A 27539-nucleotide genomic window follows, 5' to 3' on the forward strand; every position below is an offset into this window, starting at 1 on the left:
GTAGGATGCTTGTTGCCACCAGTTTAGCTTAATAGGCTCTGTGTAGCATTGTAGTATTAATGAGAAAATAAACATTTTGGATAAAAATTGCAGGCTGCCATCAGATTTACTTAGCAGCCACTGTGTTCTGAGAACTCTGGCTGAATACAGGATCTACAGACGCTGAAGTACCATTATGATAGTGCCTAGTACATAAAGTTTGCAAGGTGCTTTGAATATGTGAAGTGCTATGTATTATTATAACATTTATGTGCTCTCCACAAATCAAAGGAATATCAAATTGCCTCTCTCCAGTATCAGAGCTAAACAAAGGCTAGAAAAGGAAGGTTCCCATTTTAAATGACAAATAGATACTGCTATCCAAACTGTAAGAAGGACAGCCTCATTCCCATAAATTCAAGCAATTAGCTGTGCTGTGGGTCTTCCTTCTACTTACACACAGCTGAGGAGATGTTTCTCGGGACTGATGTCTGCAAAGCTCAGGCCTGGTATTGTAACATTCCCCTGATGAGCGTTCCCAAGAAGTTTCTGGCATTTAAGGAACTTAAATAGAGTTCTACAGACTTGCCCAATTAAATAAGCAGCAGCATCTTTGTGTCACTGCCTTGGTTGCCTAAGAATCCTCCTTAGCCTCATGAGAAGAAGGCAGCTAGGTAAACCTCTCCTGACTATAGTAAGAGGACCTATCTCCGTGGTGAGGGACCATAGGAAGAAACATGTTTTACCTTAGCGTGACTTTCCTTAGAACTCACATTTAGTGAAAGGGACAGAAGAGAGTCCTTGTCTTGTTTACTTACCTGGAAACCTGATGGGGTGGAATAAATGTCTTTGACCTCAAAGTTTTAGCTCCTGAATGTCCTGGTAAAAAAATGGAGCGAGTCAGTATGAAGTATAAACTGGTCTTACTCTGATAGGGTCTGGTTGAGAAGATGGCTGCCTCTGACAGGGTTGTGGCCACTATTCTGAGAGTCTCAACGCTGCAGATCAGAACACTCTGTACCCCACTGTAAGGCCAACTGAAGTTTTAGGGCCATGCTGGCTCATACTTCAGGCTGGCACTGTTTTAGGAAACAAATATGAGACTGGGAAACATTTCAAAATCTATTATTTCGCTCCCCCAAAAGTTTCTGGAATCGTTTCCCATCTTAAGAATCGAATGTAAGAGACACTTTCAAAATACTTTTTTTTTAATGACAAAGATTTTGTCGAACTTTCTTGATCTGAAGGATCAAATGTAAGAAAGAAAACACCCTTCAAAACGAATTCCTTCACCCCTGAAACAAGTGCAGCTGTTTTAGCCAGCTATTTGAGGCAGAGACATGGACTGTGGAGAGGAGGCCAATGATATTGTGGAAGGGAAGAAATTCTTACCAGAGCTGTCTCTGTTGGCTGCTTTGCTTGTTTGGTTGGATCACGAGAAAATATCAGTAGAGTCTGGGACAACTGGAAACCTAGAAACACCCATCTAAAGATGGGATGAGCTTGAGACAAATGTTGTCAGTAATACATAGAGGATGCCTGTTCCCTGTCAGGACTGGAGGTGTCCCTAAATGGTGAGCTTTAAATGCTTTTTAAAATGCAAACTTTATTGCATTGTTGTTGCATTCCAGTACAAGAATTATTGCTCCAGGATATGGCTCTGGGGCAGGCAGATGTGCTGTATTATTTTACACTATACTGCACCAGGAGGCAGGTAGCCCTAGCTAATTTGTTTTAGATAATGAAGCAGGTACAGTGTTTTGTTGCACTGAAGCAAAATCAGCTAACTCAATCGTGGGTGTAACTCCATTAACTTAGTGGAGTTTCCGCAAGGATTAGTTCAGCCCAAAATATGCACAATAAAACATACATGGCCATTATATCTTATTGAATTGAAATCTGAAAGGACTAGCTGATGACTGTCATCTATGGCAACTTCTTTGTACAATGAAGTAGTCTCTTCCCACTGTGTTGATCGGGACAGTTTCAGGTGATCATCTTCTCTGATGTGGTGCTGAAATGAAGTATTTCCAAAGAAAATTTCACCAGAACACACTTTGAATCTGAGTCCTCATTCTTTAATCTCTCCCACTCTTTGTTCCCCTTGCCATCCCACATACAGCCTTTTCTCCTTCAGCACTGACTGACCGGTCAGTTGTAATAAGCCTGGCATTGTATCCCATTAGAGATGCAGGTTCATTTTGGTAAGAAATAACAGGTAAGCACTTCTTTCTCATCTCTCCTTCCTGTCTCTGTATCCAGCACTAAGTGCCCTTTGGCATTTGTAAAATGGCTTCCAGGATGTATGAGAACAATATAAAGTGCCTTTGTATAATGAGGCAGCATTTAGATGCTCTAGCTGGTATTGTGCAATTTTTCTTCTTCTGCCTCAAACCATCATATTTATGCTGGCATTATCAAGAGAAGGGCATCCTGAAGGGTTTGGGTTGACTATGGGTCTGTGTGTAGGGGAGCATTAATGCTTTAAGCACAGATTGCCTTTGGACATCTGCAAGAGCTAGTGTGGTCAGTAATAGAAGTGTCCAAAGCAATTCCACTGCTGTTAAAACCAATGGAGGTTATGAGAAGGAGGCGGGGTGGGAATAAATCATATTTTTGAAAACTTTGTGAGAAGCAATACTTGTTCTGACTTGAGTTTTGCAGCCTCCCACTACCACTCCCTCCCCTCCCCCTGCCACCACACACACATACCTTGACACAACACCTTTCCACCTGGCTGGAAAAAAAAAATCATGCAAGGTCCAAGGTCTCTTAGACCCAACAATAATATGGATGAGAGGGAAACCAACCTTCCATCCCCTGTTCCTATCTCTCTTGGATTCTGGCCTTGCCACAGTGAGACACTGTTAAAAACATTCATTTATGGCAACAAGTGGATAGAGGAAGCTAGTGATTGCACCCTCAGCTCTTACATTGCTGTATATCTGCTACTAAGCGGGCCAGACATTTGTGTGCTTCCAGCATCATGCAGACTAGTTCTAACTACACTATGTGTTTGTAGCAGTGCAGAGGTTCTCAAGAGTCACTTTTCTTCACCCATGATCTGTGAAAATCTCTCATGTTCTCTTTACGTTTTCAGACAAGACAATGATGGATGCAGTATAAGGGCCTAGCTAGAATAGAATAAAATCAGAGATTACATTACTTAGTTTCCCCATGCATCAAGCAGAGAGACTTCTGTCTATTGGTCTTATTCTATAACATCAACATTTGGACCAGACCCAGACCAGGGCCAGCTCCAACTTTTTTGCCTCCCCAAGTGGCCAAAAAAATAAATAAAATAAAAATAGGCACGATTGGCGGCACTTCGGTGGCTGCTCTACCGCACTGCTTCATTCTTCGGCGGCTGGTCCTTCCCTCCAAGAGGGACTGAGAGGGACCCGCCGCCGAATTGCCACCGAAGACCCAGCTTGCTGTGCTGGTGCCTGGAGTCAGCCCGGCTCCACACTAAAGTCTAAAATGACCAGATTTGCAGTCTTAACAGCTAACACTGAAAAGAACTGACAGAGGCCTCTGAAGAGTCTCAATGTCATGGCCCTCAAAACTTCTTACCCATTGCATCCTCGCTCTTCTTGCCAGTCAGGGATTTAGAAATTATGCTGTGCTTCCTTTGCATCTAATTTACATCTCAGACAAGGCTGTCACTCTAAAGCGAAGATGGACAACAAAGAAAAAAGGAACTGCCTGACAGAACACAGTGAGGAAACTATACACAGTCACCAGGACAGTTGTTTAATTACTAGAGTTATTCTGGTTGAAACAAAGGTAGATTCCCCATGCGAATCAGCCTCTTAAGATCCCTTGACCTCATACCAGTTGTGATCAGCTAAATAAGCCTCTACATTTTATGGAAAGAGAAAAACATCAGGATCAGACTCTGCAGAATGAAAATAAAATGTGTAATGAAGGATGCAACTTCTTTCATGCCATGTATACTTTGGTCAGGCTCATCACTCAGATCTGTCATTGCTAGAGCAACAATGTCCCCTTCATGCTACTGTGCCAGTTATGAACATACTTGTGCAAGCCAAGTAATATAAAGAGGGAAATGTTTTCTTTAACAATCTTAGGGTTTGTTTGTTTCCAGTTAGGAAAATTCCCTGAGATCCCTTCCTTTCCCCGTATGTCCCCCCTTTGTTGCGTCTTCCCCCACAGGGCACAATTGAGGGAACTTTTCCTCTCTATCTTCTGTCTTGGGAGATCAGGACCAATCTCACAAACTAAACTGGTATCCATCCCCTGGCAGCACATTGTACAGCTACTGGAGCATAGGTCTCTATGCTCTAGCTTAAAAATAAAATCAATAAATATGGCTCTTTCCATATCACTTCCCTAGTTTTGTTTTACATTTGAACAAATGCTGTTTATTGCAGCTACCAGATGAGCATTTCCATATTTAAGAGATAAAGTCTTAAAAAACAGTGAGACAACTCACATGCATAAAGGTAAATGCATGTGCAAGGGGAGGATGGGGCTGTAGCTGGGAAGAATGCTACCAAGTAATATCAAGATGGCAGCAATTGCTAATGTGACACTTTTTTTTTGTTGCAAATACAAATGTTAGGCCTCTATTGGTATAAATTTGCATTGAGTTTAACGGAGCTGTGCTGATTTACACCAGCTGAAGGCCTGGCCCATTTTGTTGCTGTTCATTTCCAATTGCTTTGGTTAGTCCTTCAGGGCTCTGATTCATTAGCCTTCCTAGCACTATGCAAAGCTCATCGTTTCAAGAGCATTTGGGGCAGAGATAGATGGACAGACTCAGGGCTAAAGGATCTCAGTGGGCTTGCAATGGGGGTTGTAAGGTGGATTTGTTTTGCTATTGTATTGTAACATTTAAGTAGTGCATTGAGCATTATGTTTTAAATAATGTGACAAGCTTAGAGCTAAGTCCTAGAAAACAACCAAAATAAGTCAAGTTAAAAAAAATAAAGGTGCTGGGACTGCAGAATCCTTCTTTGTGTGGTTGTTGACAATGCTGTTATTAGCAAGTTCCTATTCACTAGGGTTATGTTTCTTCCATGCTCGAGTTCTAGCCTCTTTTATTGTGCTATATAGGTTTAAATAGTCACAATATATGGTACATCTGTTACTATAACAACTCTATCAACATGTAATCTATTTAACCAGAATTTTACTTCTTTTGAATACTCTGAAACTGGGACTGTCACACATTCATGTATTAAGGAAAGCAATTAAACGAGTTTATCATTTTAACTAAATAAGTTAAGTAGGCAGCAAGATCCGTTAATAGTACTAACAAATTCCCATCTCAACAAGAAAGGGACTAACTATGCTTTCATTTCAGATAATGATTAGCTTAAGCTTCAGGCAACCACTTTGGTCATGAAAAATTCTTTTTGTGAAGCCACTTGGAATTTAGAGTAAGATTGCATTTAACTGTATTTCATTTTGTTCTTGTATGATTTAGCTTCTAGAGAAAAAATAGCAGAAGCTGTCTGTTGACCAGAATTCATTATGGCATCTAATTTTCAGAATACCAGCAATCAAGATTAAAAAATAAAATCATTGACCATAATGACAGATGAAAAGTAGAACAATGAAATTCCATGAATACAATCATTTTAAAGGATAAATGAATGACACCTTTCCAGCAGCTTCTTTCCCAAACTCTTCTAAAATTAAACTATTCTCTGTATCTAGAATATAATGCAGGAGCCTTAACTATCCAGCTATCCTAAAGGAAATGGGAGGTTTGTTTGGTTTACAAGATCTCACTGTTATACAACAGAATTCACACTTCAGGGCAGGAAATCTAAAGACAGCTGGGCCCTTACCCTTCTGCTACAGCAACGTAGTAATACTCATTAAAGGCAAAAGGAGTTATTTGTATCCCAAGGGTGAAACTGGGCATTAGAACTGTAGGTTAATCTTCTCAGGATTATCCCATCAAAGTGCACCCACTCAATCATGTGGGCTAATACAGTTTGACCAAGAGAAGTTACTAGTGTGCAAAGTGATCTGTGCTAGGCCAGCTGGGTCATCGCATCGCATGCCTTGTTTTTGTTTTGCATAGTAGCACAGGTGACAGAATCTATTGTATGAAAAACAAGAGCCGAGAGAAGGGAGACCTGCTTGGGTCAGTACTGATTTCTTCATCCACTGAAGATGGCAAGCATATATTCTCAAATACCTATGTGTTCATTTGCAAATAGGGTTGGTCTGAAAGTGAAAGCTAATTTTCAGTGAAAGAATTGGCACAAACTGAAAAAATGTTTTGCTTAATTTTTTTGTGGATTTTTCTATGCAACAATTAAAAATACATTGTATTTTATCCAAACTGAATAGCATCATGTGACAGGGATGTGGCCTGTCACACCTAGTGGTTCAAGCAAGAGTCATGCCTAGTGGTCAGAGCAGTGCACATTGCCAGGAATCAGGGCCAGGTGCCAGACCCAAGAGACACAGCCGGAATCAGTGCCCAGGGTCAGGCCCAGCTTACCTGAAATGAGACAAGGCATGAGTAGAGCTGGAACAAGGCAGCCACACGAGCTCTCTCAGCCTAGGGGCAAATGCTTTGGGCAGCCAGTGTACTGCCGCTTCTCCTGGGCTTAACAGTCTGTCTGCTGACTCTTCCAACCAATCAGGCAGCCTACTACAGGCCAGCTGTGCTCCTTAGGTTGTCCGGAGAGCCGTATTCCTGACTGACAGAACCAAATTGCATTTTTGGGAAGGATTTCCATTTCCCCTCTTGTCTCTTTCCAATAGTTAAAGAAATGGGCAGAGAAATGGAAAGAAAGGAGTGAAAAAACCTAGAAAACTGAAAAATGATCATTTTGATTTCATTCAATTTGATGGAATAAAAAGATTCATTTTGAAACAATCCAAACATTTTTTGGCTTTAAATGTTTTGTCCAAAAAAACCCCAAACCCAACTTTCAAACAATAAAAAAAACTTTGCCGTTTTTACAGAAATGCCGTTTTTACAAAAACATTTGAACCTATTTTTCCATTAAAAATTTGCAAAAAAATTTCAACCAGCTCTAGCTGCAAACATGGAAAACATTGTTCTTCTCTCATCAGCCTCAATATATATCCAAGCGTTCATTCTTAAAGACAACAGGTAAACATTTATCTGAATAAATGTCAAGAGGGATCAGATAATGGGACATAAATGAAGGAGGGAAAAGGAACAAAAACTGTAGCGCTAACAAAACTGTCACAGTTGTAGGTTACATCTCTTTCCATGGTCCTCCAGGGTAAAATCCTTACCCTATTATGGTCAATAGGTGTCTTCCCATTGAGTTCTATTTGGCTTACTTAGATTGTTAGCCTTTTAGGGTAGGCACCCATTTTATTCTATGAGTTGCTAGTATGTGTGAGGATACTTCATATTAATAAATGTTTATAATAAATAAGCAATATCTGAATGGCTCAACTAGCAAAGGAGACATAAGTTCTGAGTGATTCATGAATGTAATATTTCTTAATAATGTTCCCTGGCACCAAAGTTGAGATACATGGCTCCTCTCTGCTGGTTATTCCAGAATGCATACTTTTGTGACCTCTCAGCTACTACTTAACCAGTCTGGATTATGAAGATGCCCTATCAGGTAACAGTATGATTTTATATACACACACACATACATATACATACAAACACACACACACACACACACACACACACACACACACACACGCGCCATGGTATCGAAGAGAAGTTTTAAACATGATTATTATAACCAAAGGTGAGTGCCACTTATCTGACCAAATGGCTCTTCAGCCATCCCAGATACTATTCACACTATCCTAGAATGAGGCATTCTGGGACTACAAATGTAGCCAGCTAACATGACACTGGAGGGGGCAAAATAATTTATTGAAAGGTTTAAGTAGTTATGATAAATGTTCTCTGGCTAGCTGGGTCATTCAGCACATAGTTCTGCTATTAGTATGTTTTTGATAAAATTATTTGCAGGTCACTTTTAATGCTCTGGAATGGAACGAGAGCACTCTGAGGTCCTTCTACTGAAGAGCACTGAGAGAATACATTTATGCAAAATACTGTAATCAGATTGTAAAATCCATTTACTTTTCTGTTTTAAGTGGAATTTCCTTCTCTTGCCAAATACTGACAGCACTAGTATAGCAGCTCTTCACTCCTAGTATCAGTTTCTCAAGAACAATGACTGACAGCTATAGATGTGGTCAGGGGCGGCTCTAGGAATTGCGCCGCCCCAAGCAGGGCGGCACGCCGCGGGGGGCACTCTGGCAGTCGCCGGTCCTGCGGCTCCGGTGGACCTTCTGCAGACGTGACTGCGGAGGGTCTGCCTGCCGCCCTCCGGCCGGCGTTGGGGTCTGGAGCCGGCCCTGGATGTGGTGTATAGAATAGGTTTCAGTTCGTACAACACTGCAGCATCTTTTCTCTAAATCTTCCTGACCTTGTAGAAGCAGAAACATTGGGCCATATTGTATGCTGCCCCACAAAGGAAATGCAGCTAGGCAGGGGAATAGCAAAGGTGGCTTCATATTCTCTGAATTTTGGGCTCAGTTTCTGGCATAACTTAGGGCAATCCCAGGGTCCTCTAAATTATTGTGACCTTGTTTGACTGCTTAGGGCTGCACATTGGTCCAGAATGACTGGAACACGATGCACTCTAGCCTCTCCCCAACGATCCCCCCCCCCCAACTGGCCCCAGGGACTGCACAGGAAGGTACTGGAGGAACCGTACACTAGCCCTATAGCAGTGGGGGGACCCCATTAAACAAGCTGTATTCCTACGGATGCTGTTCTACCAACTGTAAACCATCAGAACTTCATAAAGCTGGGGACAGAATCAGGTCATTGTCATAACTCATGAGTCTTTCATCAGCAGCTTCACTCAAAGCTCTTATCAAGAAATACTTCTCCACTTCTAATCCACCTATGGCATGGGGTGAGTTAGTACAAACTTTTCATAGCCTCGGGACTGCCTGAGATGTTTATTTTGTGAAGAAATGTATCAAGCAAAGATAGAACGTACCTTTAATACTCATCAAAACTATTACACCATAAATAAGTTCCTCTGCTATGGAATAATAGAATAATAACCTCCCTAGGCAGAACCACTGCAAGAGAAAATACTTCAGGGGGAGGCCTCTACAAATAAAACTCCTGCTATGGAAACTGTTTCCAGGGATAGTGGATAGTGAGGGTGAGGCAACCTAGGGCACACTCAATACAGTACTTTTATTTTGCAAATATGCAGCTTGGCGGGGGTTATGTAAATATGGTTGTGCATATTCATGATTATGTAAATTATGATGTTATATTTGCATAACCCCTCCAGATTTCCAGACTTTCATCCTTAATATTTATGATACAGACTAAGATCCCAATACGGCAATGATTTATGTCTGTGCTTAACTTTCAGCATGTGAGTAGTCCCATAGCTCAGTGTGGCTACTCATATGCCAAAAGTAAAGCATGTGCATAATTCTCTGCAGGATCATGACCTAAACAGAAATATACCCTCTCATCTCAAGCAATCAGACTGAGTTGATGTTTAAACAGGGAGTGGGGGGGGGTGTTGCACAGCTGCTGTCTGTATTGTCCACGTCCTGTGGACAATATAGAAATTCACTCAGATGCCCTCAACTTGGCATCTTCCATAAGTACTAAATTTCACTAAGAAATTCCTCCTACATATTTAAGGGTAAGTGATGTGTACACATCCAGTTTGGTGTGTGTCCATGCATATTCATGTATTAAAAAAGTCAGATTTAAATCCTGACAAATATTTAGTTTTCTGTGATGGATGATTAATAGCTTACTAAACAATACAGCCCTTCTACTTAATCAGACAACATTCACAGGTTATTCCTACTTCCACCTCTTGAATATTCTTCTGTCACATAACTAAGTAGTAATTTTTAATCCTCACCCAATATCCTTGCTGTAACTGCCTGTGCTCAGCACTGTGCTAGAGACCCATCTTTACCAGTACAGTGTGCTCATTTTATACATCCAGTGGAAAAAAACAGATTTATTTTTTTGGAAATTGGTTTACTATTTGGCGTTATTGGGTAGACTAGTCTATGATATGCAACTAAGGAGTCTTTAGTTTATAGAAAAAGGGACAAATGCTTTAGAACTATGAGATGGGAATCTAAATATCTGACTGATTCAAAGAATATATAGTATATATGATATAAAATTGAAACAGTTGGCATCAGTCTGTTCCAAGAGATGTCTAGACAGCATATTGCTGATTGACATTCAGACATTTTCTAGTAGACAGAGTGGCATATCATTCTGAGACATGTTTGCACATGTTATTGCTTCATGGGGAAAAACAATTAGCTATGCAAGGCCACAATGCAGAATACTACCTTGCAGAACAGACATTTCTAATCAGGGTGGATATTTATGTCAGAAGTGGATGCTGTACAGATCTCTAGAACATTCTGAAGTTTTCTAATCTCCTTTCCACTTCCAGTTGGGAGAAAGACACTAAATTGACAGCACTAGAAAGTCACGTCTTTAGTTTATATTACAAAATGGAAATAGCACGGGCAGCAACGTTTGGTCCATGGGCCTCAACCCTGTCCCAGAATGGCCACCGCTAGGGATGAAAGGGTAATTAACTTCCTACATCAGCACAAGAAGAAATTCCTACCCACCCATCAATATAAAGCCTCCATAAGTACATTTTGTGTAAGTAACAAAATGTAGTTGGGCAGAGAAGAATTCACCAAAACCCCCAATTCAGGAGAAGGTCATTGGGTTGCAGCTCAGCCCCCTCTGTAGCAAATGTTCCAGCCTGCCAGCTGAAATAATGTCCATTGTCCTTTTGCACTCATATGCAGAGGTTCTCAGGTACTGGATCTGTGTGGATTCAGACGTCCCTTTCTCAGCCTGCCCCCACTAATCCTCTCTCTGATAGTTTATTCAGAGCTAGTGTGGAGCCTACTTCAACAAGGTGCAGGATATTCAAAAGCCATCCTGGGCACCCACTCCCTCTGCTTGGTCACTCTGCATAGACTGCCAGTAGGGGATGCCAACTAATCCTAGCTGTAATGGTCTTTGCAATACTATCTGCATGAATATTTGGAGTATAAAGGGCCTGTTCCTGAAAGATGCTGAGCGTCCTGAACCCCCAGTTAAGTCAGTCATATGCACTTCCCATGAAGTTCTGAACACTTTGCAAGACTGAATTCAACAGCAAATAATTCAGACAGCTGGCCATGAGGTGGGTAAAGACAGGTACAAAAGAAGGGATTTGGTCATGGCTTAGCTGCAATTATATACTCATTGGTGAATCAAAGCAAACAACCTGGGGAATTTTTAGTTACATAGTGAGTTTTGTTTATTTTGCACAGTACCATTTGCAGCAAAAATAACTCAGCATTGGAACCATCATTGGAAGCACAATAGCAAATGCTTCAAGGACATGAAAAGGCATCCATACCTGGCCTCAAAATTCCTTTTCAGAGCAGCATAAAGTAACCGGCATTTAGTCAAAAAGAAACCTGTTTAAAATAACACTGAGAAAATCTGTATGGGATTAAAAATAAAATGAATGAAAAGTTACTTAACTGAAAGGAAGTTAGAGAGCACATTGGATAGGGTAATGACACATTTAGGAGTCATGCTATAGCAATTTGGGGGAGAGATTGTAGAAAAGGTAATTCCCTAATCAAAGGAACAGGTTGAGACTAGTTTCCATATTCCTTCCCTCTGAATCCATTGGTCAGTTTACACAGATTGCATATTTAGTGTCAATATCAGTTAAATCATCACTGGGAAAGAAGATGTCAGCAAAATGAACAAAACAAGCACAAGAAATAATTACTCACCAAGGTCAAACCCTGGAAAGATGGTGGAAGAATCATTTACAGAGAACTGAAAAGCTCAGAGGAATTATCAGCTTTCCTGCTACCTGCTGGTCCTGTGATGAAGAATGCAAAAACAAAGTGTAAGGCCACAGGAGTTTTTGTGGTTGACCTCTTCCAGGGCCGGCTCCAGACCCTAGCGCGCCAAGCGCACGCTTGGGGCGGCGTCCCGCAGGAGGGCGGCAGGCGGCTCCGGTGGACCTCCCGCAGGCATGCCTGCGGAGGGTCCGCTGGTCCCGCGGCTCCCGTGGAGCATCCGCAGGCATGCCTGCGGGAGGTCCACCGGAGCCACAGGACCAGCGGACCGCCAGAGCGCCCCCCGCGGCGTGCCGCCGTGCTTGGGGCAGCGGAAATCCTAGAGCCGCCCCTGCCTCTTCCAATCAAATGATGGGGACAAAATGAATGGAAATGTGAAAAAGTAGTAAATGCATATGAAGGCCCCTTTCGCAGCTCTAATGTCTATAGGTTTTCTGGCCAAATGTGAGGAGTGCCAGATTTTGTAATGAGTTTACGTACCCTATGAATAAGTTACATTTGCCACTTTGAGTTAGAATAGAAGCTTCCTGAATACTGTCCTATGTCACAAATTTAATTTTTGTTTCTAAAGAGATCTCATTGTGTCTTTCAAAGATCAGCATCTCAGCCATAACTTTGGATATTTCCCAAATGTAAGAAAATCATTATTTCAACAGCATTCACTACTGACAAAACAGATTGAGTTCAGTGGTTACTTAGACACAATTTCCAGGGAATTCAAACATCATTTTTCAAACTGTGAAGCTTCAAGTCTGGTGTTAGGAATGAAGTTACTTTGGGAATGGTTAATATGAAAGAAATCCATAAGCCTGAACTCCCAGATCTGGACGGAGCAGAAACAGAACTACTGTCTCATCGATTGACATGTGGTAGAGCAAAGTCCCAGAAGGTATCAACCTGAAGTTCCTTTGTCTTTACCATTGAGATAAGAAAAACTATCTAAATTACTCAAAAGAAAAAATAAAGTGCAAGATTCCACCTTACTCAGGATGGCATTAATTAGGCTATACAAGCTAATAAGAGAGACAATTTATCTGCCTTCCTTTCACATCAGAATTAGATATTAATCAGAAAATGTGTCACTACATGACAACCAATTCAATGACAAAAATCAGATTCAGGCAAATTGGCATAAGTCCCCTCAACTGATAACTCCTCTGTAAAATGTATTTTGTTTCATGGGCAAAACCCCCATAAAATTGCAGAGAATTTAGCTTTTTCTTATTTGTGGGTTTCATTTGGCTAACGTTGCTGTAGAAGAATGGAATTGAACATGCAAGTATTTTTTGAGGATATTTTGTCCTATTCTGAAATATACAGGTTCCTTCCACTCCCTTGCCCTCCTTTCCCTCCTCAAGATCTGCCTCTGCTAGAGCTGGTCAGAAAATAGCATTTGCCTCCTTGAAAATTTTTAACTTTTTGGCAAGATACTGAAAACTAATTATTTTTAAAATTCAAAATGGTTTTACTGTGTGGTTGCTGGATGGTATTAGTGGCCTGTGATATACAGGAGGCCAGACTAGATGATCTGATGGTCTCTTCTGGCCTTAAACTCTATGACACCTTCGCAGCTTCTCAATCCTGGGTCTGGCTCTAGGCTGCTGTCACTGTGTTCCTCTCCCAAGGCACACCCTATGGCCCAGGACTGGGTCTTTGCCCTCATCCAGCCTCACCCGCTGTTCCACTGCATAGGCCCAGACGGCAGTAACACAGCCTGCCATCTGGCTCCAGGCTAGTTCACCCCTTCCAGGGTTGTTAGTGAAGGAAAGGAACAGACACAAATTAACTGTCGCTCAAACGTGTAGGAGACTCTGTGCTCAGAAGGTATGTCTATACTGCAATGTAAGCCTGGGCTTGAGCCTGGGCTTAAGCCTAACCCCCCCCTTGCGTGTACACTGCAATTGTACTAACCCAGAATTTGGACCTAGGGTCTCAGGACCCTGCAGAGCTAGAGAGAGTCTAAACTCAAGTTAAGTCAGGACCCAGGGTCCGAGACCTATTGCTATTCAATGTAGACCCTGCTCCACTTGGCTTGGGTCCTGGGAGTCAGCCAGAATTATCCCACAATTCCATGGGACAATTTCCTTAATCCTCTCTATCCCAACAATCTGCAATCCACTATGGTGAAAACGGAAGCCACCCCCCATTTTGCATATGGCAGCAGCTCAGGTCAGAGTTAACCCATTCTCTTCTGATCACGGATCTGCAAGCACACTGTCAGAGAGACTCCTGGGTTTGCAGTGGAGAGTGAACCGATCAAGTATTCTGCAAAGCGAGCTGCTTCCTGGTGATATATAGGGTTGGCAGTGAAGTTTTCCTACAGTGCACTGTGGTCCTAGAGTTAGAGTGGCCACATCTGGGTTGAGGGGCGGGGGGGATATGATGACTAAGACTCTGTAGTGCAGTGTGGGAGCCAGTGCCCTAGGTTTGAGCATGGGTTAGAAAAGTCTTAACATAGGGTTAACATACAATGTAGACACACAAGCCCTAACACTGGTCAGCTGACCCAATTTCTACTAACCCTGGTCATTACAGTGTAGACATACCCAGAGAAGCCCTGGTAAGCAGTGGCCTCAATCCAGCTCCTCGACTAAACTCTAGAAATAGTTTCACAATAGTGCTTCAGCATCAGGCCCTCCCTTCCCAGGGAGGGGGACATAAGGCAGCAGTTGTTCAAGAAGTTCCTGCCTTCTGCAGGAGCTGAAGATTAGAGCCCTATTCTCCTCTCTTGTCTGCCCTCTACTGTACTGTGGTCTCACCTTTTAAGCCCCTCCCACTAAGTCTGACATCTCACACAGGTGTGTATGGGGGGGAGGGGCATGACTGATTGAGCCCATGATAACTCATTAACCCTGTATTTCCCGGTGTGGGGATTATTTACCCCATCACAGTTGCTCTAGCTTATGCAAGCTGGCCACAGCCCATGGAGATCAGCCAGACCCAATGGCATCCTGAGCATGCTCCCTTTTACTCAGCCAAGTCCTCTCATGCAGGAGCAGGAGGGGGAGGAATAGGACCTACAGTGACAGGCCTACATAGCAGGAATTATCCACCACCTAAATCTACTAGTTGTATGGCTGATTTGCGCCAGAAGCCAAATACAAAAAGAATGTGACTATGGTGCTGGCCCATTAGTTGTAAACAGAGTAAACCTAAAGACACACAGTGACTATTCAAATGCATCTTCCCTACCCAATCTCCTCTGAACTAGTGACCATCACCGGGGATGGTATTGCACCAATACTGACACTAACCCCAAAAGCACCACTTTCAGTAATGGCATCATCAAAGTGCTAGGAGAACAATAGAGGCAGTGTCATCCATGAATATGGATGCTATTTGGAGGCATTTGTACCCTCCACACAAATATCTATCACACAAAAGAAATGCACCTCTACCCCGATATAACGCGACCCAATATAACACGAATTCAGATAGAACGTGGAAAAGCAGTGTTATATCGGGGTAGAGGTGTATAAAGGCTAAGTATCATCCTTGAGGTTTAAACACTCCTAAATCTAGAGCTGTTCTTAGTGTTCCTTTTCTCCAGTAACTATAAATAGTGTATTTTCTGCACACTAAGTGGATGTGGATTTCATCATTTTGCATAATAAATCCTAATTTTGATAACAAATGCATTTTTAAGAGGATGTATCCCAGCATTATACACATGCTTCACAGATTTAGTAATGGAAGACCAATGACAACAGTGGAGGGAGGTAAAATTTGACCTTCAGCTAGACAATGATTGGCACTGACTATAATTCCTTATGAGATTAATCAACATGCTGATGTGTGCAGAGAGAGTACATAATCAGCTGCTCTTCTTCAGAAACCACTTTGTATGGAAAAACAATCCAATTACAGCTTTTGAAAAAATTTAGGGACCACAGCAATTGAAACTAGAATACAGGACCAACATCAGACAGTATGAAGAGAGCTCTGCAAATTTTAGAGGGCGTGTCTACACAGGAAGAAAAACCCGTGACTGGCCCATACCAGCTGACTCGGGCTTGCAGGACTCAGGCTGCAGGACTATGTCATTACTATGTAGACTTCCGGGCTTAGGCTGGAGCCCGAGCTTTGTGACCCTCCCACCCTGGAACCTCCCACCCCACAGCTCCTAGAGCCCAGGCTCCAGCCCAAGCCCAAAAGTCTACCCAGCAATGCATCAACCTGAGGCTTGCGAGCCTGAGTCGGCTAGCATGGGCCAGCTGCGTGCGTCCAGTTGCTGTGTAGACATATCCGGAGTGTTCAGGGTGTGAAGGGATTAGCTGATTAAATCCTTCAGTTTAGTTCATGGATGCTGGAAGCAAATCAACCTCATCCACCCATTTGAAGGTTCAAATTTGTAGAAATCTGACTTCCAAAATGATTCCCTCAGAACTGGTTCTTCTCTACCTCCAATTGTCACCTTTCCTCAAATTCTACTCAAGCCCCCTGAAGATGAGGGGGGAGTTCCAGAGATGGACTTTAGTTCCAGAAAGCAGAAACTGGAGTGGGGAGCAGATCAGTAGGTACTCTGTACCTCATCTATTTTAACACACATCTAGAGATAAAAAAGAAGCCCATCCACATACACAATTGTGCACTTACATTCTCTGAAGATAAAGTTTAAATCCTTCCACTGCTGTCATCACTTCCGCTGTATGCCATCCTTGAAGCATGGGCAGATTGCTGAAATACCTATTGATAATAAAAAGGCATTTATATTACCAAAACTAGATATTGCTTAACTGCAGACAAATGGCTAGTCAACCACCCAGCTAGCCATTAGCACATGCAGATACCTCATTTTCATGTGTGCTTGTAACAACTATGGATAAAAAAGTAGACATACAATACAGCATGGAATTTGAGCCTCCATTAAAAAAGTGCTATAGTTAAATAGAAGGGTGCTGGTGTTTCAGCTTGGACAAAGAGGAAGGTTCAGTGGCTTCCCAGCTGCATTAACAACGTTCAGCCCATGTCGTTGTCATCATTATTAGAGAAACTAAAAGTGTACTCAGTGTTTTAACATCCACATGCACAACTTTAGGGGCACAAACATGGAGCCTGTTCAAGAATGTATGCTAAGGTTCATGATTGCATTAAACGTCAAAAGCCAGCACCAAGTCAAGTGAAATTGAGATTTGATACAAAAAAGTCCCATACTGCTCTCACAGTGAGCAAATCCACATCAGAATGTATCAGATAAATCAAAAACAACATCTTCGGTGTTGACATTTTCTTTAGCAAATGTTTTGTTAAGAAGGATTTTAAAATGAAATGCTTATAGCACTAGAAAAAGTGTAATTGGGTTATTACAAAGTTAATCAGATCATCATAAATGTGGAGGGGGTTCTTTATACAATAGTTAAACCACAGAGGAAAGAAGCTGTCAATTCAAATGCAAATGGATTTTATCTTCATCTGCTCAACAAACAGGAGTTACCGATCGATAGACTGTTGTACTTGAAATAGCTCCAGCCACCATACAGCTCATTTACAGCTCTGATCATGTGCATCTGTGTCAATCAAAACCCCACCCATGTGTCTCTGTACAACCGGATCCCAGGACATACCCATCTCTTTTCCTACCCAGGGCTTCTAAGCTAATGTAAATACATAGGTGCTGGAACTAGGGGTGCTACTGCACCACCTAGCTTGAAGTGATTTCCAGCACATACAAGGTTTACAATTTGGTTCAATAGCTCTCAGCACCCCCACTATAAAAACAGTTCCAGCACCCCTCAGGAAATGCCCTCTGTTTAAAACAAAGTACTGTACATCCTTAGAATATACAATTCACTACGGACTGCACTGTAGCATTAGTAATAGCCTGAGCCCTACGCATGAGCCGGGAGTGCTATAGAGGCATATTGCTCCAGTAGGAGCTCCAGGAGTCACTGTGCCGACTCATGCATCATAGCTCTGCATCTCCAGGGAGTGAGGCCACTACGTGACCATTGGATAAGGTGTAGTATCTACTCCCCAAGTAAGTGTGGACCTTCCACTTTGGCGATGCCAGCACTCACAGCAGTCCTAGCTCTGTAGAGGGCACATTGGAGCACAGGGGAGGGCATGTTTGTGGAAACCCAGTGAAAATCTGCTCCAGGCCTATATGGCTAAAACATGGCTACAGCTACCTACATGTAATATTTTAGGTCAGAAATTCAGTGCTGCCTGCGTAAACAGGAGAAATAACTTACAAAACACTAGTGTGTTGTACACCTTTGGGATGAAAAATATGATAATATTTTACTTGTATTGGTTAAAAAAATATCAGTGAGGAGGTCATTTCTACTGGCCCCTTATTAAATTATTCATTGTTGTACACACATGGATTTTAGTACTATAAAAGGTCACCCCTTTTCTGATGCTGCAACTATTTCTTGTGAAGTGAGGAAGTGCCCCATGAATATGCAGGCGCACACCCCGGTAACACTTCAGTCACTGTGCATTAATGTGTGTTCTCTGTATATTTCAAAGTCAAACAAATAATACCTGTCATGAACATGAATTTCTAATATCTTCTATATTTCATTTTAAATGAAATGTCAAAATGATGGAAAATATTTCTGAGAAAGTTTGCAAAGGGCAGTGTCTAGTAAAAGCTGCAGTCTGTAATTCTGCACGGGTGCAAAGCTTCATTAAAGGGACACTGCCACAGCTTAAAATCAGAGATGTGAAATCATTATCTTACTTACCTTTGTCACTCCCTGTACCCTGGAATCTTAATATTGAAATCTCTTTGCAAATCCAATTTGTCGTTCTCCTTTTAGCTTGTAAGATGTGCCAGCAGCTAGGAAAATAGGTATTATTTTATTGGTTCTCTTTCTTTCTTCCTTTCTACACCAACATGTTGACATCATAATATTTACAGTACAGAACTGGAAGCCACATTCTTTCCCTTGGAAGGGTTGGTGTTTATTTTCCCATATAAATCATCAGAGATGAAAGTGAACATATTACTCACTAGCATTAATTAATAGCATGTGCTAATAAAGTTTTAACCCATTTGGCCTGATGTTTCAGAAGCTGTATCACATAAAAGCATGTGTCCTAGCTTCACAGTTATAAATCAGGCCCTAGCAGCAATTCCCCTTCTCTCTCTCTCAGCTCTTTAGCCTGGCCCACCTCCCCTCCTACTGTCACTGGCAGCCCCTCCTTCCTCTCTCATGCCAGCCAGACAGCTGATTCTTCTGGTCTGCCTGCAGCATCCTGCTGATCCTCTCAACCCCACTGGCTGACAGCTGTGCAGCTACTGCTGGCCACCAAGACTTCTGGTAGGAGAAGTCTTTCTGCAGGGTGTCCAAAAACTCAATTCTCACCCACTTCTCTCCCAGCCCTACCAATCCCTACCAGTACTGTACTCGCTGCCTCCATCTCCAGCTTCCCGTGCCCATCTGTTCCTTCTTCCCCACCAACTGGCTCTCAAGTATTCCTCTCCTCCCCATCCTCTGGGCCCAGGTACTCCTCTCCACCTCTCCTTCATCTCCCACCCACCAACTCTCCAGCTCCCTTCCTACCCACACAACTCAGATTTCCTCTGTCACTTCCTACCAAGCCAAAGAACTTCTCCTCGCCCTACTCATTTCCTGCTCACCCCCTCCATTCATGAATTTTGTTCATGCACATACACAAATTTCAGAAATGAGGGGCTTATAAGAAACAGCATGTTCCCCCTTAAAAGTGTGAATTTTAATACATGCAGTATTCAGAGAAAAGCCAAAGTCTGCATTCCTCCCAAGTGCCCTATGGCTTCTTGATTCACAGACTAAAACAAAGTACTGAACTGAATCCTTTCTACTCTAGTTGTTGTGTCCTGTTAAGGCAGTTGCAGAACCCACTTTTCCCTATTCATGTTGTAGCTTACAACCTAGGACCTAATAAAGTACTAATCTTGTTACTCCCTTGCTTTCTCTCAAATGCAGCAAAGCATCCATCATCAGTTGATCTCCTCACAGGGCTCACCATCAACCCATTCCACTGTCAGGACTTCAAGTAACTTTTGTAGAAGCCCATTAGAATCTGCACCCACTGAAGCAGAAAGCAGCACCCTGAGGAAAATTTGAATAATCTTCCTTGAACTAGAGTTGCTTTTAAAGATACCACTTCATGTCTGTTGAAGAGTTCCAAGTTTGAATAAGCATCTGAGTTCATTGAAGGCAGGGAGGAATCATGACATCTTCTGTTTATACAGGACCAATCACATTGTCAGTGCCCAATAAACAATACTCTCATGAGTAGAGCTGAACAGAAAACAGGGTTTTCACATGCAAAATTTCAGCATTTTGTAGGAAAAATAAAAATATGCAGTTTTCAGTTACTGGATTTCAGACCAACAAAATCAAAAATTTTCACTGAAAGCAGATACTTTCCACAAAAATCCCAATTATCCCTAAAAGAGTTTCAATCAATAATTTATCATCTGCTTTGGTTGTGAACAGCCCAACTTCCCTCTAGGAAGCAGAAGAGTTCAGGGCAGTCATCTGCACCTGTGAATGGTCTCAATAATGTTCAGTGAGGAAAGGATACAAGGAGGAAACAAAACATCTGTGATGATTTTAAAAGTAGCTTGTTTAAACCTTCTTTTAAATAAATCAGTGACAACGAAGGCATTGAATACAAGCTGTTATGTATGTTCATCTTGGCGCTTGTCAAATTCCCCTTAAAATAGCTGCACAGTTTAGAGACCAGCATGTCCTCCCTTCAGCAGGCTGCAAGTGCAAACTATGCCTCTCGGTCACTCACTTGAGAACAGATTCTGCCACACTTGTGTTGAGCAGTACAGTTCCTTAACTCCTGAAAGTAACTATTACTGACTGAAATCAATGGGTCTGTTCTTCAGCTGGTGTAAGACTTTGTAGCTCCCTTGACTTTAGTATGTTGGATCATGTGTTCAGTGGACCTGCTGAGCATCTGACCAGTGACACTACTTGCAGAGTAAGACACTACTCTATATGTGGCAGAATCAGCCCTGTTATGAGAAATTTGGATGAGGAAAGTCAGATTTCCTACAATTTACATGTACAAGGCTTTTTTCTTTAAGTACCAAAGTCAGATTTCCAATACTGTTACTCCTTTTGACCAAGTGGTTGGCCACTATTTAGGGTGCTGTGGGTTGTTTCCGTTAGGAGGAGAAAGTGATGATGGAGGTAGATATTTCTTTGATGCAGCCCCGTTTCTTTACAAAGAATGTATACAAAGTCTTGTTTCCCTGAACACAAGAGAGATCAAAGAACAGTTTCTTTGCTCACAGTTTCACACCTCTTTCCAGCCAGCACTCTATCCAAAAGCTCTCTTTTACCTTCAGGGCTCAATTTGTAATGAAACAGGTGCTGGGGCTCAAGCAACTTTTTTTTACTTTCACAACTGACGTGGCAAGCCCAGCTATGAAATGCCAAGCCTAGAGATGCTGGGGCTCAGTCCTGGCAAGCCCTGGCACAAATTAAGCCCTGCTTACATTCTCAAGGTCATGATACAAGCACTTCTCTGGCCATCTCTGTGGCTTCTGTGTGTGATTCTCCCTCACACGTGCACGCACAACGCCATCAATAACCAATACCCAGCCCCCTGCATGTTTATGCAGCTCCCACTGAAAATCCTCCATCTACATAGCTCAGATTCCTGACTGCCTTGCTTATGGCCTGTGTTTTGGACAGTAGCTCCTATTGTTTCAACCATCTATTCCATAAAGGAGCTTAATCGCTTTTTTCATTTATCTTGAATGTAGGCTGGCTGTTACACTCTCCAATTTCAAGGAGGTTTCACCCAATCCCCAATATAACAACCTGTTTCATATATCTAAATTCTTTGTGTATTGTGCTAATGAATCTTTGTTAACCTAATAAATCCAATTTTCATTAGATTAACAATGTTTATGAAAGGAGAATAAGTCATTAAGTCCAGTGACAGAATTTTATCATTAGCTAAGGACTACAGAAGACTTTTTTTTTTAAATATTGGCACAGTCTCAGTCAATTTCTTTCAGCATTAATATTTCAGACTTGTTGTGATCCGTCCAAACACAGCTCTCACAGAAGAAAAGATGAATCATACGCACACACACAAAAAGCATTGATTTTCAAGCAGCAAACGAATCTCTAATGTCCATACTACCTGCACTGTGATCTCGGGGAGATAAATTATTAATGTGAGTGTATGAACATCATTTTGTTGTGATTAGATTTCACTTAAATTTTAATTTAAAAAAACTCACAAGGGATCGAAGAAGCAGCCACATAAGATAAGCGAGACAGTCAAAGTTTTATTTTTCATGTTTGTGTATTGGGATTATCTGGAATCTTATCATTCATGCAGCAAATTACCAAGAACTCCATTAAAAATGTGTATAGCCATTTTCATTTTTGAAAGATTCAAGACTATAAATAATTAAATGGGTGAGACATCTGTTATTTATGAGCTGAAATGACAGTTTTAATTTAGTTCTTCGTTTAGCTGAGCCTGACGTACTGAGACTATGTGAAAGAAAACACAGGAAATATCTAAAAATGACATCTCACTGAGCATGGACTTACCAGGGGTGCAAATCTAACTCTGGTTATTTTTGTTTTCCTTCAAACCCATCAGAAAACACACTTCATTCATAACCTAGTATTACATATCCACGTGTATTCTGCTTGGCTTACATGATGATCAGCCAGAGCAATTACAATGATTTATTTTGTAAAGCCAATCTTTACAGAAGCTCTTATGAAATAAACTATTTGTTGTAAATGTGGAGGTCAGTCACAGATGTATTGTCCACTTGGGGAAACTAGTTAAAAGTCCCAGCACCCAATGTGAAGTATATTTACTGCCTCCCCACCGTCATGTAAGAGACCCAGTCTTAACTAGATCTGAGAAGATATGAAAAATACTAGCAGCTGCTAGTTTGCTGGAAGAGCAGACAGGAAGAAATGTGTTAGTGACAAGGAAGAAAAGTGAGAGAAATGACTCTTTCCCATCTGGCAGCCCAGGCCTATTGCTGGTCATTGCACATAAAGCCATAGACGTCAATAGGCCAAAGTAAGGCCACTGCAGTGAAGGATGAACAGGTCTTTCACACTGCTATTTGGGGCATATATAAAAGAAAAGGGAAGTTGGGTCAAAGGGGAAGGGTATGTCCTCTTCCTTCCTGGTTGGGTATGCCTGGGAGATTTATTGTCCAGTATTTTTCAGATGAGTTGCTATTTGTTTTGTAAACAATACAACGAGCCCTGAAGAACAAGCCTTAAAAGACAAAAGAGCTTTATTCCGATTTCCCTGACTGTTGAAACTACTCACCAGTTTACATTCCTACTGACTTCAGTGGAAGTTGGAGTGGAGCCAGAATCAAGACTTATTTCCAAAGTGGTGGTATGGAGTGGGTTAAATCTTGCTGTCATGGATTGGGTGTTACTGCTGCCCTTTATTTAGGATAAAGGTAAAGAAGTGGCTGAAACAATACCAGTGACATCCAAAACACAAGCACATGGCACAGGTAGAGCAGAAGCTAAACCATATAACCCAAGGAATTTAAAGCGCAAGTGGTAGGGCTTTGATTTGTTTTTGCCTCTGTGTTTATGAAACTAGGGGCCAAGAGAGGCCAAAAAACCAAGCAGACAACAACAAGCAATGGTAATGTAACCCTGAGAGAAAGATTTGGGACAGACAGTGCTGGCTGGAAAGGCAAGTTTGGAATTGCGCATGAAGGAATTGTCTCCTGTTTAATTTTTACTGTGTTCTGGGAAACAGAACTTTATGCATAATCTTTGCCAATAAACAACACTACAGCAAAGAAAATATCTGGTGTTCCCGTCAATTTCTTCTTCTAGTGGAAAGGACATGCATGGCCCTGAACTTTGGCTAATGATTCAGGTAAAAAAGGGGTACCAGTGGGAAATTTAGCAAGCTTATAAAATCCTTTATAAAAATGCTCCAATACTGTAATAAACCAACCCACAGCAATAACATTAGTGCAATTCCTTAATAAGGCACAGCACATTGAGCGAAAACATTAGTTGAACGAAAGTATCTTGAAATTCAGCAGCACCGCAGTTTCAGTAGCAAAGATAATGCAGTTGTGTGTGTTTTTTCAGAATCTACTTTTAGGATGTTTTCAGGCTTTCTGCAATTCTGCAGCTATCACTGTACTGTGTGTGACCACACAGAAGAAAGCTAGATAACTACAGCAACTTTAGAAAATCATCATTCACAGCTGTTACGGCAGCAGCAGGTTAATACAGAATACCAACAGCCCTCCGCCATTTCCCATCCAGGATAATAAAAAAAAAATAAGATCATTCCATCAGCTGATTTTAAATTGTTGTTGGTATTTCAATATGTTAATTTGCGAGCTTTAAGAATTGCCAGTTAAATGTTTCTATTTTTATATGGAAAGTTTGACTGTCTCTCTCTGCCATGACAACGAGGAGTCCTTATGACACCTTAGAGACTAACAAATTTATTTGGGCATAAGCTTTCGTGGGCTTCCTTTGCCTTGGCTTCCTTTGGGGTTTAAAAAACAAAACCTCTTCCCCCTTTCATACATCTCTTTCTCTCCCTTTTCAAATCCTCTTTTCCTAGATCCTTCTCATTTTCTCCTGTTTACTCTCCTTTCCCCTGCTCATACTTCTACTGCTATCCTTTTCCTTCTCTCCACTTTTTTCATAGCTGTGAAAAGAGCACAGTTATGTAAATACTTAAAAAGATATAAATATTTATTTAAATAAAACCAGGAATTCAATTGAATAGTATTTACCCCCTTTATTGGCTTTACAAAAATAGTAATACCAGGAAAAATTGTTTGTAAAACTGTTCATGGAAAGTGTCATGAATTCTAACACTAATATGTATTTGCATTGGAAATGTTCACATGGTCATTTTGGAAACTCTGTGCACTTTGGAATCGTCCAGTGTGTTGAAAAATGCCATGTAACCTACATGACCAGTCACACACTACAAACAACAAGTTATGAAGAGTGAATAGAATACACTATGAACTGTGCTCGTGGCAAACAGTTTGCAAGCAATCCATAGGCTCATGTTCATCTGAACTGTTGGCTTAATTATTTTAAATAAAGAACAAACTAAAAGGAGCACTGAATAAGTTCTTTGCTGGGAATGGTATCCCAGCTTTAGAAGTGAGTATGTTAGTTCACTCAGCTCAATGCACCATGGTGAGATTAATTTTATTATCCCTATACGATCCCTGAGGTGGCTAGTTTAGCCTTGACTGTCCCCAAGAATATTGATTTCACAATCCCTCTGGACAACTTTGTCTGTTGCCCAAATGTTTCTACAGTTACAAAGTTTTCCCAATAACAGTTAACTTAAATTCTCCCTACTGCAGCTTATGACCAGTATTTCTTGTTCTGTCCTCATTGACTCCAAATAATTGGTCCCAGTTCTCTTTATAACATCCCTTTACGTGTTTGTAGACAGCTAGCATGTCTCCCTTCAGAATTCTTTTCTCAACTGAACTTGACTGTCTCTCTTAACATTTCCTCATAGATCTTATTTTCCAAACTTTAACATTTTTGTTGCTCCCCTCTGAATTCAGTCCAATTTGTCTATGCTGTTTCAGCTCCAACTCAAATATAACATTTTAGTTGAGGCTTAACCCATGTTGAGTCAAAATAATAACGTCACTTAATCTGGATGTGATACTTCTGTTGGTGCGACTCAGGTCAGGTCTACACTACAAACTTACATCGATATAACTATGTCGCTCAGAGGTGTGAAAAATCCATACCCCTGAGTGAAGAGGGCATTTCCCATCGACATAGCTACCATCTCTCATGGAGGTGTGTTAACTACGCTGACAGGAGAAGCTCTCCCAATGGCGTAGTAGCATCTTCACTAAAGTGCTGCAGCGACACTGTATGTGTACACAAGGCCTTAGTACAACATGTTTTTCCAGCAAGATGGTTTCTCTTTTGACTGTACCTACTAACCTTCATGTAGTCTGCAAGACAGAAGAAGAGAGAGGCACTGAGACTGAGCACAGAGGCATATGGACTGGATAGGGAGATTGGAGCTGAGGGTAGTAGCCAGCTAAATTAGTTTCTAGTGGGCTCAAGTAAAGAACAGATTAAATGAATAATGTTAAAAATCTTTATCTTCTAAGTGAAAAATAAAACCTAGGTCACCGGAGTACTCACTCAAAATTGTAGTAATGCCTCTTTCCCCATAACTCTAGAGGTAGAAGACCAGAAACAGATTTATTGGTGGATGGGAGGCTACCCAGTTTACTGACCAGACTGCAAAATTAATGATGACTTGTCCTGCAGTCAAGTGGGGGTATACATGGACCTGCTCTAAGCAGCTCATGACCCTCAGAACCCAGGCACAGCATCTTGAGCTCAGAGTAGCTGCACTGCAGGAGCAAAGAGAGGCCTGGTCTACACTGGGGGTGAGATCAATCTAAGTTACGCAACTTCAGCTACGTGAATAACATAGCTGAAGTCGACGTACTTAGATCGACGTACTTAGATCGACTTACCATGGTGTCTTCACCGCGGTGAGTCGACTGCTGCCACTCCCCTGTCAACTCCGCCTGCAGCTCTCGTGGAGGTGGAGTACAGGAATTGACAGGACAACACTCGGGGGTCAATTTATCGTGTCTAGACTAGACGTGATAAATTGACCCCTGCTGGATCGATCGCTGCCCGCCCATCCAGCAGGTAGTGTAGACATACCCAGAGATGCAATTATTTATATAGGCCTATCAGGTCATTTTAGAGCAGGTCTATCTGAGAACTGGCTACCTAAATCCTTCTGTTGAGGATACCAAACTCAAGACAGGAAGGGACCGAAGTAAAAGACAGGGGAAAAGCTCTTAGACGGAAGTTGCCTTCCAATAGACAGAGGGGAGCGATTATTCTTTATGCAACAAGGTTGTCACTCTTGGACAAGGGGATACTGATAGGACATGCAGACAGTCTATGGCGATAGGGGATTGATAACAGAATATGTGGAAAGTGTTCAGAGACTTGCCTACCCAGTGCAAAGGTAGCAAAATTGACAACTAGACAAACTAGGACCACATTTCCAAAAGCATCCACTAATTTTGAGTGTCTCATGTTTGGAGTGATCAGTTTGAGACACTTTGGGCTTGATTTTCAGAGGTGCTGAGTAGTCACAACTCCAACTGAAGTCAATGGGAATAACCAGTGATCAACAGCTCTGAAAAATCAAGAACCTAGCCACTGCTGGAGAAGGATCCAGAATTATGGTACATATACATATTGATACCGTTGACACAGTGGCATGTAAGAAAGAGGTTCTGGAAGATTCAGTTAGAAAGCTAGGGAACAGGACTCCACCCACACAGTCTACAGTAACTTTATTTGGAAAACGTATAGTTCCACTCACAAGGTCAGCTATTTAAGGGTAAATTTAGAATTTCAAGATGGTATAAAAAGGCAGTTTTAAAATGAATTGCGCACAAGAAATCTTTTGCAGAAAAGAAGAGCCTATACCAGACGGGATGGGTTCCTTGTGAATGAAAGTTCCAGATTGTTTGCACAGAAAATCGACAGGGGGATGGGTTCAGCTGATCCAAAAAAGTGTTTTTTCAAAAACAACAAAAAAAAGGGGGTTGTGTTTTGAAAAAAAAATACAAAAAATAAATTTGTGAGGGGGGAAATACTGTCCACAAATTTGTATTTTTGATTTTTTTATGCTAGAATTGTGGGAAA

This window comes from Mauremys mutica, chromosome 11 (genome assembly GCF_020497125.1).
Source record: "Mauremys mutica isolate MM-2020 ecotype Southern chromosome 11, ASM2049712v1, whole genome shotgun sequence".
Lineage (NCBI taxonomy): Eukaryota > Metazoa > Chordata > Testudines > Geoemydidae > Mauremys > Mauremys mutica.